A 14,101-nucleotide genomic window follows, 5' to 3' on the forward strand; every position below is an offset into this window, starting at 1 on the left:
CTTCCTCCAGGAAAGGAAGTGTTTTCTAGTGCTTTAGAAAAAATCATTTGCACATAAACAAAGCCCCTTCCGGCTGAGGCCAGCATGGCTCAAGCTGCTGTCTCAGAGTTAATTATAAGTCATTTTTCTTCTTTAACTAAAGCCATGTCTCTTCCACTACACCTTTCTTGCTTTGATGCTGCCTGCACTTGAAATTAAGAAAATCACTTTTCCTCATTCATGAACACCATTTCATACTTTCTTAATTTAAGCAGATTCTCTTTCTCACATACTGGAATACAAATTAGGAAGCAGAAAAAAAAAAAAGGATGAAAAGAATTTACAAAACTTAAGTACAAATGAATATCATTTGATGTGTTCTCCCTCGGTCCCTACTTCCCTTAATTTCTATTTGCTGCTGGAAGGCCTGAGCTGGGCGCAGTGCCCTGGGCTTCCTCGACCCCGTTCACAGCCAGCCTGAGCACTCCTCTTCCCAAACTGTATCTCTGGCAAGCTGCAGACCCACTATGTCTCACGTGGCAACTGCACGGGGAATTTTCCCCTAAAAGGTGCAAGAGATGGTGAAAATTTGATGAACAGAAAAAGGGGAATCTGGATAGATTAAAACCCCCTCCACTCATGGTGTGCACATCCACAACGCCACCGGTGTTCTCTTTCCGTGACCCTTAGGTTCCTGGCTGGAACTTCTATTCTAAGGTTTGGACGTGAACGCAGTGACGCCACTCTGGGCACAGACAGTGCTCAGCTCTCTCATTGTTTTCTTCTTTTTCTTCCCATCTCTGTTTAAACCTTTCAGCTCAGCGTGCGATGTGTCTGAAAATGGCTGGGATGTAATTACTAACAATGTTACCTCTCTGCTGAAGCCTGTAATTCCCTCTTGATTAAGATGGTGATATTGATTTTGCTGGGAGTGCATGCAAATAAACTGTGACATCGGGAGAGGTGTAGCTTTTCAGTTTGCTGTGTGTCTGTGATTTCAGTCTAGTAGTCAAGTTTCCCCCACCCATATGGTTTGACTACAGCATTTATATGGATTAATACCTGTCTACTAGGCTCAGATGGAAACTATAGCCATCAAAAGTTCTCATCTGGAGCCTTTGTTTAGCTTGTGCCTATCAACCACAGCCATCTCTGCTCTTACATTTATCAGAGAAATTGAAGAGGAATGGGGTCTCTCAGTCAGGCTGGCTGTCAAAAGGTCATGGTACTTCAGAAGGACACAGGTGGAGGAGGGGATTGAGAAAATATTTAAGACAATGGAGGGATTTGGTAATTGACCACCACAAAAGAGTCTATTCTACATTTGCCAGCCAGGCATTGAAGCATATGATCTCTTAAAAGAAATGATCACCAGTTCATATTTGTTTAGAATGAAATTTGCAGCCATGAGTCCTTTTAGGGCTAAGAAAAAGAAATGCCTTGTGAGGACATAACTATACCTACCATTCAGACAGACATCGTGTTGCCTGGAAAAATGGATCAGACAGGATGAGTGCCATTGAGGGCAAATCTGGGGGCTAGGGGTTGTCAGGGATTCCTTGGCAAAATTAATTTGGAAAATGTGTAATTTAAATGAAACTGGTGTCTGAATTAAAATAGATGCCCTTTTTTGATTTTTTTTTTCTGTGTTCCAAATAAAAGGAGACCAAAGAGACATGACAATTAAATGTAATACCTGATCCTAGGCTGATCCTTTATTAGAGGAGAAAAATGCTACAAAGGACATTATTAGGTCAACTGACAAAATTGGCATATGAACAATAGATTAGACAAAATTATTGCATCAAAATTAAAATTGCTGAAGTTGACAACAGTGGTGTGATTACATAAGAGAATATCACAATTTTAGGAAATATACATGATGTACACAATTTACTCTTAAGTGATTAAAAATTATATGTATATATTGTATAGATGATGTATATATGAAAGAGAGAGGGAGTAAGGGAAAGAGAGAGAAAGAGAACAAATGATAAAAAAGTAAATGGAAAAAAAAAGTCAGTGGGTGAAATGTTAATAGTAGGTGGATCTTGGTAAAGGGTAAAGGAGTGTTCTTTTTTCTATTCTTTTTTTTTTTTTTTCTATTCTTATTCTTGCAATTTTTCCTGTAAGTTTGAAATTATTTCCAAATAAAAAGTCAAAAAAGAGGAAGGGATGCCTTTAAATGTCTGATCCAAAAATTTGTCTAATCCAAAGCTCTTTTGCCATGGGGTAAGTAAAAATTCTGACCTTGCTTTTTTGGTGTCTTTGAACAAACATTAGTGTGCTACTTCTTTCCTGTTTTCCTCTTTCTACCCAGACACTTAACTGGGAGAAGGTGCCAAAGCCTCATTTGTGGTGACATAGATGTTGAATTACTCAGGATGCATGACAAGAGCAGATGTACTTTGCTAAAGTCAAAACGCTAACAGGGTGAAAGAAACGTAAATCATGGATGTGCACGCTTGTGCATGTTGTTTTAGCTGCCAGGAATACTGTAGAAGGCCTTTCTCTATTCACCCCTTCTCTCGTCTCTCCACCAGTTTCCTCCTAGCAGTTAGAATTACCTTCAACCAGCATTGTTTTCCTCTCGTATTGTCCTTATTCAAGCACTTAGAATTCCTCCTGTTCATCTTCCATCCATTCTCATCTTCATGTTCCTATAGTTTCCTACACTCCATCCCCAAACAGAACTTCCCTTCATCTCTGCTATCACTCTAATTCTAACTTCATACACTTCAGCCGACTCTAGCTCTCTGATTACTTATATTTTCTTCCTTATATATAATGTGATTTTTTTCTGATAACTTATGAAAATAATGCATATTTATCATAGAAGATTTGGAAAACACAGAAAAGTACAAAGAAAGAAAATGAATGAGTCGCTGATAATTCCACCAGTCCAGACAACCACTGTTTTTTGATATATTTCCTTCCCTTTTTTCCACGCATGTTTGTAAATGTGTAGAGATTATATGTTATATAAGGTCTTTTCTCTTTTTTTCCCACCTAACTTTCCACTGTGATATCATTAAACATCACTTACAAACATGACTTTTAACAACTGTATGGTTTTCAGTTACATGGAGGGACCCTAGGCTGATATCCAGCTGTTCTATAACATGGTGGCTAGAGGTAGGGTTATTTACAACTTCAGTCTAAGTGGCTGGTGAGTCTGTTATGATTGGTTGGTCTATTGGTTTTGATTGGTTGGTGTGTTGGTTATAATTATAATTGATTGGTGCCTGTGCCATAACAGTTATTAGATATTATGAATACCACCTATAGTTATACCATCACAGAATTAACTTTCCCTATCATTGGACATTTAGGTTGCATTTAACTCATGCTATTATAAGTAAATCTATTTTTAAAAACCTTACACAATATATATATTTTAAATAAATGGCTGATAATTTCCTCTGGTTAAATTTCTAGAAATTCAATAACAGTGCAAAGATATGATTATTTTAAAGACCTCTCTACCTATTGGCCTGCAGAAAGATTAGATTCACTTACAGTATACTCCTGCCAGAAGGGCACATAGGTTTCACTGAACTCTGAAAGCCTGAATATTATCATTTAAAAAAGATCTTTGTCAATCTGATAGTTGAAAAACTGTGTCTTGCTTTAATTTGTATTTCTTTTGGTTATATTTCTAAGGTGAACATTTGAACATTTTTTTACAATGTGTTTTGCCATTTTTCTCTGCTCACTTTTCTGCTCTATATTTCCTCAGTGCTTCTGGGCTCTGTCTTGACTCTTTTTATAGATATGACAGCTGTCCCCTCACTGATTGCCAGGGTTGGTTTGGCTATGCTCCTTTGCAAGGCTGGTGCCACTTTCTTCCTTTGCAAACCCACTTCCAGGCCTTCTAAGCTGTGCCCTAGTTGGAGGAGATTGGTTTTATATTTGCGGATGAGTTATGTTGTAGGGTATATGTGTTGCTTTCTGTGGGTGTGTTGCTGTTTCATCTATAATCTACGTTCTCCAAAGGCAAGGCCTTTGGTTTTTAATAAATACAAAACATTTATTTGGAACTGGTTTGATTATCTATTGCTATGCAGCAAACCACCCCAAAACTCTGAGGTTTACAACATCAATTTATTACTGTCACTCATGTATTGTATTTTTGGTGTGTTGTGTTAGCTGGGCTGTTCTTGGTTGAGGTCTCTCGCAGTTGTAGTCAGAAGATGGAAGAAACTACACTCATCTGAAGGCTTGACTGAAGGATGGGCCGGATGTCTGGCTAGCTTCTCCCAGATCAAATACTGCAAAGAGATCAAGGTGGAAGCTGAGAGGCTTCTTATGGTGTAGCCTTAGAAATCATGCAGCATCGCTTCAGCCACATTCTGCTGATCAAAAGGAGTCACAGAGTCTCAAAAGTGAGAGCCCTGCTTAAAGGGGAGGAGCTACATAGGGGAGTAAACACCAGGCGGCATGGTTGGAGGGGCGTCTTTGGAGACAAGCTACCCCAGGTGCCTAGTGTTGATTGTATTACATCCATAGTTAGCGTTCAATGAACTCTTATTAAATGAGCAACCTAGAAACGGGAGATAAATTGTTCAGTGAAAAAGCCATTTGACTTTAATTTTCTTTCTGGTGGGTTGGGCCCAGGGAGCGAGCCATGAAAAATGAGACTTTGACATAGCTGCAGTCTAATCTCGGAAGAGCAAGTAACCTCAAAGAAATTCACTTATGGGTGTAATCATATCCTACTGACAACTGGATATTTTATTCCAAGATTCTATTATCCTTAGTTATTTAACCAATATTTTCCTATTATTCCTCATTTTCTGCCTCTGAATAGGGAGGCAATTGCATGGATGCCAGATCTCCCATCACGTATGCTGTTGCTAAACATTGTAAAGTTACTTCAGTGCCGTTGATTATTCTTTCCTAATATTAGAAGTTTGGTGTTGGTTACAGTGACAGCCCATGTTCTCATGAGACCTAGATACCAAGGTTTGTTTCTGAATATGGGTAGCAGACAGGGGCAGCCATTGTGTCTCTGACTGACTCAGTTAGGGGTATTTTTGGTCATCTGCTTTGGCCTAAAGTATAATATAAAATTGATCCGCTCATCTCTCAGACAATAACAACTCCTTCTTCTGGTCTCCAAATAGAAAACATGCGTTGCTTTAAGATTTCATTAATTATTTAAAGATGATTTATTAATTATGTTATTTATTTACTTATTTATTTCTACTGAAGTATAGTTGATGTACAATGTGTGTGAGCTTCTGGTGTACAGCAAAGTGATTCAGTTATACATACACACATATATATGTATTATACTATATATATATATATATTTCATATTCTTTTCCATTATGGTTTATTACAGGGTATTGAATATAGTTCTCTGTGCTATACAGGAAGACCCTGTTGTTTATCTATTTTATATATAGTAGCTTTTATCTGCTAATCTCAAACTCCTAATTTATCCCCCCCCCCACCCTTTTCCCTTTTGGTAACTATAAGTTTGTTTTCTATGTCTGTGAGTCTGTTTTGTGAATAAGTTCATTTGTATCATATTTTAGATTCCACATATGAGTGATATCATATCCTGTATTTGTCTTTCTCTTTCTGACTTACTTCACTTACTATGATGATCTCTAGGTCCATTCATGTTGCTGCACATGGCATTATTTCTTTCTTTTTTAGGGCTGAGTAGTAGTCTGTTGTATATTTTTTATATATATATATATACACACACTCACATCTTCTTTATCCATTCCTCTGTCAATGAACATTTAGGTTGCTTCCATGTCTTAGCCATTGTAAATAGTGCTGCTATGAATATTGGGGTACATGTATCTTTTTGAATTAGAGTTTTCTCCGGATATATGCCCAGGAGTGGGATTGCTGGGTCATATGGCAACTCTATTTATAGTTTTTAAAGGAACCTCTGTACTGTGTTCCATAGTGGCTGAACCAATTTACATTCCCACCAACAGTGTAGGAGGGTTCCCTTTTCTCCACACCTTCTCCTGCATTTATTATTTGTAGAGTTTTTGGTGATGGCCATTCCTGTATGAGTTGGTATCTCATTGTAGTTTTGATATGCATTTCTCTAATAATTAGTGATGTTGAGCATCTTTTCATGTGCCTCTTGGCCGTCTGTATATCTTGTTTGGAGAAATGTCTGTTTAGGTCTTCTGCCCATCTTTTGATCGGGTTGTTTATTCTTTTGTTACTGAGTTGTATGAGTCATTAACTGTGTTTAAGATCATACCACATGCCTTCTAGGAACTTAGAACAGAGAGGGAGATAAGACATATAAACCTAGAGGCCAAGCCAGGAAGCCTCCACAAAAGCCCATATAGATGATATAGGTGTGAGATGCTACGGGGATTCAGAGTAGGAAGAAATCACTGACCAAGATGGCATTTCTTGGCTTCTGAAAAGGGTTTTGATAGGTAAATTTGTCCAGTTTTAGAGCTGAAAGAGCCTCAACGCAGAGCCCAACATAACTAGGAAAGGAATGGAGCTTTGTTTCTCTGGCAGCATTTTCTAAGCATGCTTAGGCGGCCTGGGGAGACCAAAGCCGGTTAAGCCCCTCCATGCCCTCTAAAAAGAAACCAGACACCCAGAGGAGGAGCCTCCGTGTAGCCCCACGGAAGGCGGCCTCCAGTTCTCTCGATGTGTGCCAATGCTGGAAACGTCAGTGGGTGTGGTGGTTTCTCTGCTGTAGGTTTGCGGGTCCCTGATGGGCGGGGAGGCCTGGCAGAGGAACAATCCCAGCACACATCGGGAAACAAACGTTCGGATGTTCACTTGGGGGCCTTGAGCAGCACACACTGGTTGGGCTCTGGAGACAGCAAAGGTTCTCAGCAGGGAAGCGGTTAATGTGTCACAGCACACTTCTAAAGCCAGAGGAATCTCACCGTCCCCTCCCCCCATCAGGGGCTGGATTCTAGCTGAGTTTAGGGGATTTGGAAGGAATTTGAGGTGGGTGTGGTTCTGGTGATTCGGTTTCTAGGAAATAAAACAGTCCTTTTCTTTGACCTTTAATGTGATTCAGATCAGCGTCTCCTTGGCACGAGGCCTTTTCTGTGCAGACGGTTTGCAGTGCGTGTAGCCCCTCGACTTCAGTTTCATGCTTCTTCTCTCCATCACTGGCAGTCTGAATTCTGAGTGGGAAGCCCGGGGATTCAGAGCTCAACCTCTGACTCCTGTATTGGCTGAAGCTTGAGAAGTTCAAAACCCAGCTCAGAGCCTGACTCCTCCGATAATTGCTTCCCCCCCCCCACCCCTTATCTGTACATGCTGAAGGGGACGAGGCCTCCTTTCACACTTGGTGAACGGCAAAATTGCAGGGGCTTAAGGAAGGACTTATAACTAGTGATGGGATGGTCTGCAGCCACACTTTGGAATTGTCACCTGATCCCAAATGGCATGCATCATGCTCTCCGGGGGGTGGGGGGGAAGCTGAAAAGCAAAAATCAAAGAAGCTAGGGACAAAGGAATGTACAATAAACTCCTTCACAAACCAGGGATTTGATTAATCCCAATGGAGTCATGAATCTGACTGAGGGAAGTTCTGTTTTTCAAGTACTCCGCGATGCATGGTGCCCCTCTGTAGAAACAGAAATCCTATCATATGTTGCATGCTGCCTTTCCCCCCTCTGCTCTGATGTTATAACATGGTTGGGCTGTGCACTTTGTAGCTAAAAAAAAAAAGCCACAGTGTTACAAAGCGTCCACATTAACAGTGTAGACGAGGTTATCAGGTAGCTTTTGAAATCTGGAAAGACTCAATATAAGAAAGATAATTTTTTTTTATTGCTAAGGAAACACAGATTTTGTTTAATCAATGGAGCATAAACAGGTTTAACTACAAAATCAACAAAATTTGAGGCAGACAACCACCCTAAGTGATAAAGACTAATCGTTCAATCTGGAGTCAGTATGCAGAGAAGCATTGTAAGAAACAGGAAGGGCAGCAGCGTTCTCAAAACGTACGGGATAGGGCTTCCCTGGTGGCGCAGTGGTTGAGAGTCCGCCTGCAGATACAGGGGACGCGGGTTCGTGCCCCGGTCCGGAAAGATCCCACGTGCCGCGGAGCGGCTGGCCCCGTGAGCCATGGCTGCTGAGCCTGCGCGTCTGGAGCCTGTGCTCCGCAACGGGAGAGGCCACAACAGTGAGAGGCCCGCGTACCGCAAAAAAAATTAATAATAATTAAAAAAAAAAGTAGGGGACATAAAAACCTTCAAGGGGACATGTTAAAGATGTAAATTCCGAGAGATTTTGAGACAGCAAACCCATTTTGAGGGCAAAAACCCAGAGTTTTAAATAAACACTCCAGGTAATACTGATACTCTGGGGTCCACAGGTTGAGATGTGAGCTAGGGTTCTAAAGTGGATCTTGATCTGTGCAAAAGTGCCGACACCGAGATTCAGAACCCAGGTAGTTTAAACTAATGATCAAGATCCACCGCTGAAATCTTCCTAACGTCCTCACCGAGTCAAGCAATCTATTAGTGAGGAAATGTATTTGGCTGTGAGTTACAGAAGCCTGGAAAACAGTGGCTTAAATGAATGAGGATTTTTACTTTTTGGAGCAGAGAGGATAAATGAGGCAGGCAATCTAGGTATAGTGAGTTTGATGGTGACCCCCCCCAAAAGAAATGTCCACGTCCAAATCCCTGGAAACTGTGAATGCTACCTTATTTGGGCAAAGCATCTTTGCAGATGTAGTTAAGTATCTCGAGATCATCCTGGATTCCTGGGTAGCAGTGGCGGCTGCTGTCTCCTCACTGCCTCCATTGCCTGGTTTGATGGCTCTATAACTTTGTTGCAGAGCATACTAATGTGAAACAGGATTCCTTGAGCCAAGATTTTACCTTCAGTGGTTCTCAATGTGGAGACACTGGCAGTGTTGAGACATTTTTATTTGTCACAACTCTGTTGGGGAGGGAGTGGGAGGTGGTGCTACCGATATCTAGAAGGTGAGGCCAGGGATGCTGCTAAACATACCACAATGTACAGAACAGCCTCCACTACAAAGAATTATCCAACCCTAGATGTCAGTAGGGCTGAGGCTGAGAAAACCTGGGATAAACAATAACTTTTAAAATAAAATAAAATAAATAACTTTAAAAATAAATATTAAAGACCTTAAGTTAAACAAACAAACAAACAAAAGCCCCAAACAACCAAAAACCTTTTCTTAATGTCCTTCCAAATCTTCCATGAAAGCAAAGGAGGCAAATGAGACCCGAGTTGGCTGCTCGCTATGGATGGAATTATTATTGTTATTACTTTTGTCTGAATGAGGAAGATTCTATTTCTAGGTAAGACAACAGCAAGTAAGGTTTTTCAAAAATAAATAGTTAATGTTTTCACAGTGTTATCTTGCTTGGGCTTTGTGCAACTTTTTAAATGGAGAGCGTTTGACGTTCCCACCACTTTCTGCATTAGTCATCCTAATAGCACTTCCTGGGAGGGGAATGGCTGAGACCAGCCTGTCTGGATCTTCTGACAAGTCCCAAATGATCCCCTGACCATCAAGAGGGGGTGATTTGCCTTCTATTCAGTGCAAATGGAATCAAGGCTTTTGAGGTAGCCAGTTACTAATCACTAGGAATGCGTCAGCACATATTGGTCAAAGGGGTGAAGCCTGTTGCACAATGTAACCAGACATTTTTGAGAAAACTTGTGTAACGCCATGGACTAACGGTGTTAGTCTATCTTGTGCGATTTTTCCTTTCCATTTGCTGGTCTCTTCAGTTCCCATCCAAGTGAGGATCTGTTAAGTAGATTAACTTAAACCCGAGAGAGATAACATTAGTGTTTGAAGCATTACAAACAAGCCTGGGATGGCTTATCTTTTAGGCTTCAGTTCGTTTACAATAAAAGTTGTATTCCAATCAGTTGATTGCATACAAATCAAGTGCATCAAACACTGTTCCTTGACAGTTTTCAAGTTGCTTCATCATCTTTCAACTGCAGCTTTTGCCCTTAGTCCTCCAGGGTTAGTAGACAGACAGCTCAATCAGACGCTTAATAATAGTTACACTTCCTTGGATGCTCTAAGAGAAAAAGTTTGTAAAAACATCTGTGGAGAATCCAGTCCTTCACTGCCTGGAAGGATTAACCACATGAGACAACCCTTATGAATCATGTTTATTCCTCTTTCAGGCACTATTTGTATCCAAGCTTTGCAAAAGCCCAAATTCAAAAGATACGTTTCCTTTCCTGAGTATTGTTATTTACATAACTCTGGACCTTGGAGTTGAAGCTCATAAAAGCCAGTACATAAATGTTCTTCTTAAGCTTTTTAGAATTGTAGATGATCTTTAGCTACATTAGAGCATTTGCCTTTTGGGAAGAGAAGTCTATTAAATGTCTGCTTTTGACTGTGAAATATAACTGAGATTGGCTAGCTGCTTGACAATTAAGACTGAACTATCTCTGGGCAGAGAGAATTTCTATTTGAGTCTCTGACCCATGGTTAAGAAATGTGAATATATGTGAGCTCGTATGGCAAATCATTCCTGTACTGATGGAGAAATGTGTGGAATTGATTTTGTTTGTTTCTTAGTTTCTAGGTGGATGCATCTTTTCTATTTCTGCTCCCCTTTTTCTCCTTCCTGTCTTGTTTCCCACCATTTCTGCTAACCCATTGACCCCCTGTCGAGTGATTTCCTAGTTTTGAAAAAACAGACTACAATGTTACTTCTAGTTGCAGATGGACTTGCTCTGTCACATTTTGACTCTGAGTTAAAAAACAGTTATGCTTTGGAGGCCTTTGATTTGATAGGAAAGCTTTCTCAAAGTCCATACCACTTTGCATCCTTGGGTTATCTTAGAAATTTCCACTTGGAACTTTTACAGTCTTGGTTATTTGAAAGCAAATAGAACAGTTTGTGCTGATTTAGGACATCTCTTACCCAGTTAACTACAAAAGGCATGCATCTTAATCCCTAGTACTTCAATCAAGAAAAATTTTCACAATTTGCACAGCTAGAACCATGTTATTTGGGCAAGTCATTTAATCTCTGTGGTTCTGTTTCCTCATCTATAACATGTTTCTTCAAGGTGTAAAATTATATGATTCTATGATGTATTTTTCCATGTGCACATTACCCTTCATTGAATTGAAGTTGAAGGTCTACAGCAAACACCAGAGCTACATAAAATCCAGTTTATAGACTTGGGATAATATCCTAGCTCCCCACCATTTTTGAATTTGAACTACTTATGTACATTTCTGGGATGGGTTTGTTCTTTTTTTTTAAGTTATTTTATATATATATATAATTATTTTATATTTTTAAAATTTATTTTTTATTGAAGTATAGTTGATTTACACTATTGTGTTAATTTCTGCTGTACAGCAAAGTGACTCAGTTATACACACGTATACATTCTGTTTTATATTCTTTTCCATTATGGTTTATCCCAGGAGATTGGATATAATTCCCTGTGCTATACAGTAGGACCTTGTTATTTATCTATTCTATATGCAATAGTTTGTATCTACTAACCCCAAACTCCCAGTCCATCTCCCAATCCTTCCCTCCCCCACGTCCCCTCCCCCTTGGCAATTACAAGTCTGTTCTCTATGTCTGTGAGTCTGTTTCTATTTCGTAGATAGGTTCGTTTGTGTCATATTTTAGATTCCACATATCAGTGATATCATATAGTATTTGTCTTTCTCTTTCTGACTTCATTTAGTATGATTACCTCTAGCTGTGTCCATGTTGCTGCAAATGGCATTATTTCATTTTTTTATGGCTGAGTAGTATTCCGTTGTATAAATGTACCACATCTTCTTTATCCATTCATCTTTCGGTGGACATTTAGGTTGTTTTCATGTCTTGGCTGTTGTGAATAGTGCTGCTATGAACATAGGGGTGTGTGTATCTTGTATCTTTTTGAATTATAGTTTTGTCTGAATATATGCCCAGGGTGGGATTGCTGGATCATATGGTAATTGTATTTTTAATTTTTTGAGGAACCTCCATACTGTTTTCCATAGTGGCTGCACCAACTTACACTCCTGAGGTAGGGTCTTTCATCCATGAAGTAGGGATAGTATTACCTGTCTCATAAGATTCTTATGAGAATCAGAGATAATTTTAATTAAAGAGATAAATTTCAAGTTCTTGAAATAGTGCCTGGCCCTTAGTAGATGCTCAATAAATGTTAGTTCCTCTCTCTTAGAACCTAATAATAAAACTCTTAAATGCCCTAATTTCCTCTGAGTTTGTGAATCATTTCTCATCAGATAGATATTGGCAGGATTGCCCCTCTTTATTGAGGGGAGGCCAAGTGGGACAAGATGAAACCAAGCCGAAGATATCTGTCTCTTGCTGCAGACACAACTTCCTCATTTTTGTCATTAAGGGCTCTCAGCAGCGAAAACAACTTGGGATTTAACAGGAAAAAGCTATCAGCCAGGTTGACTCCTGTCAAAGGCTCCATGTCAATAAACATTTACAAGAAATGAAGCTTGATAAATGTGGCTTCATTCCAAGAAATGTGTGGCAAGGGCAGCTTTGTGCCTGATGCTAAGATCTTTCGAGATTATTTCTCCATTTGGCATCAGCTTCCCTTCAGTACAGAAGTCATTGAAACCCGAGTGCCTATGAAGAATTTCCTAGACAGCGACACTGACTCGTTTTAACCAGGAAAACAGTAACAGAGGAGGAGATTTCCTTCTAAAATAAGACTTCCTTGTGCATTTAAGACCTAAGAATCCTCATCTTCTTACTGAAGATGAACCTGCCATTCTTCATGCTGGTCAAACATAGCTGAGATTTATTTTGGCCAAAGAAACTTTATTTGTTCAGGCTTTGTTATGCTGATGGAATTGTAGGATTCTGGAACTGAAAGAGGGCTCAGAAATGACTGAATCCTCCTCCTTCCCCCCTTGTAGGTGAATGAGATGAGCAAAGCTGGGAAGTCAGTGGAGCAATCAAGGCTCAGAGCAGAGAGTGAGCCAAAGTCCTCATCCTTTTAGGAGAGTCAAGAGTCAGGACAGCAAAGTGAACCACCTAACCAAGGTGGGTAAGAGGGAGGCTGCAGAAGGAACCAAGAGAGGGGGACCAAGAAGGAGCTGGAAGAGAGTAAGTAGGGTCCTGGACCATTGCTCCAAAGAGTGGGCGTATATGTGCCTTACAGTTTGCAGGTGCCTGGGGCTTAGGAGGGTCAGGCTGGCTTGAAAATTCAGGCAGATGATAAAGTCAGACCTCATCATTTTTCACAAGAGAAAACTGCTGCATGGAGAAGCTAAGAGACAATGCTAACATTGACATAGCTGGTTGTTGGCAGAAAGTACTAGCTCTGGGGTCTCCAGATTTCGTGTTTATCTCTCTTTCCCAGGACTCATTTTTTCTTTGTTATTTAGTTCACGGGCCCCCATTTACACTTGAGCCATCCTGCTTATTACAATGATTCTCTGTTTCATTTACATTTCTTGTTTAAGGTGAGTAGAGGATGATATTCTGTTCAGGGTGGCCTATTTCTTATTACAAGACAAAGTTATAGTTAAAATGTGTCTGTTCACGAACCTTCCTATTCAGAAATGGATTCTTCACACAGAACAGCATTCATAAACATGGAGTGAGAGTGAATTTAGAAGTTGCAGAATAAGACTACCTTTTTCTTATAGTTTTTCACTATCCTTTTTCTGTGAGTTTTCTTTTCTTTTCAGCTTGTACTTTTCTGGTATCAAGGGGAAGTTACACAAAATTATTTAAAAAATCTTATTAGACTATTTTCCTTAAAATATTTGTATTAATGGTATTTGTTTTATTACTACCAACTTATAAATTTACATTTCAAAATAATTAGTTCAGGGAAGTCTGGTCAATTACAGCAGCATGTATACTTGTGTTTATAGCCACTTCTTCATTAAATGAAACTTCATTAAAAGGAGAAGTTTATTAGGAATTAAAAAAGAGATAAACCCAGAGAGCAAAGATTACCAGTGAAAGCAACATCACCAGATGAGAGAGGTCCATAAACTCTGGAAGAAAGAAGCAGTTGGATGAGCAAGAACTAACCTAGCAGAGTGTAGAACACTGAAATCCTACATGAGCAGAGGGAAAACCAACCAGAAGCACCCCAGCTTGTGCTGTGGAACCCTAGAAAGGCTGAAGAACTGGAA

The sequence above is a fragment of the Aethalodelphis obliquidens genome, unplaced genomic scaffold, assembly GCF_003676395.1.
Source record: "Aethalodelphis obliquidens isolate GAN/ISIS:26980383/991018 unplaced genomic scaffold, ASM367639v1 scaffold10, whole genome shotgun sequence".
Lineage (NCBI taxonomy): Eukaryota > Metazoa > Chordata > Mammalia > Artiodactyla > Delphinidae > Aethalodelphis > Aethalodelphis obliquidens.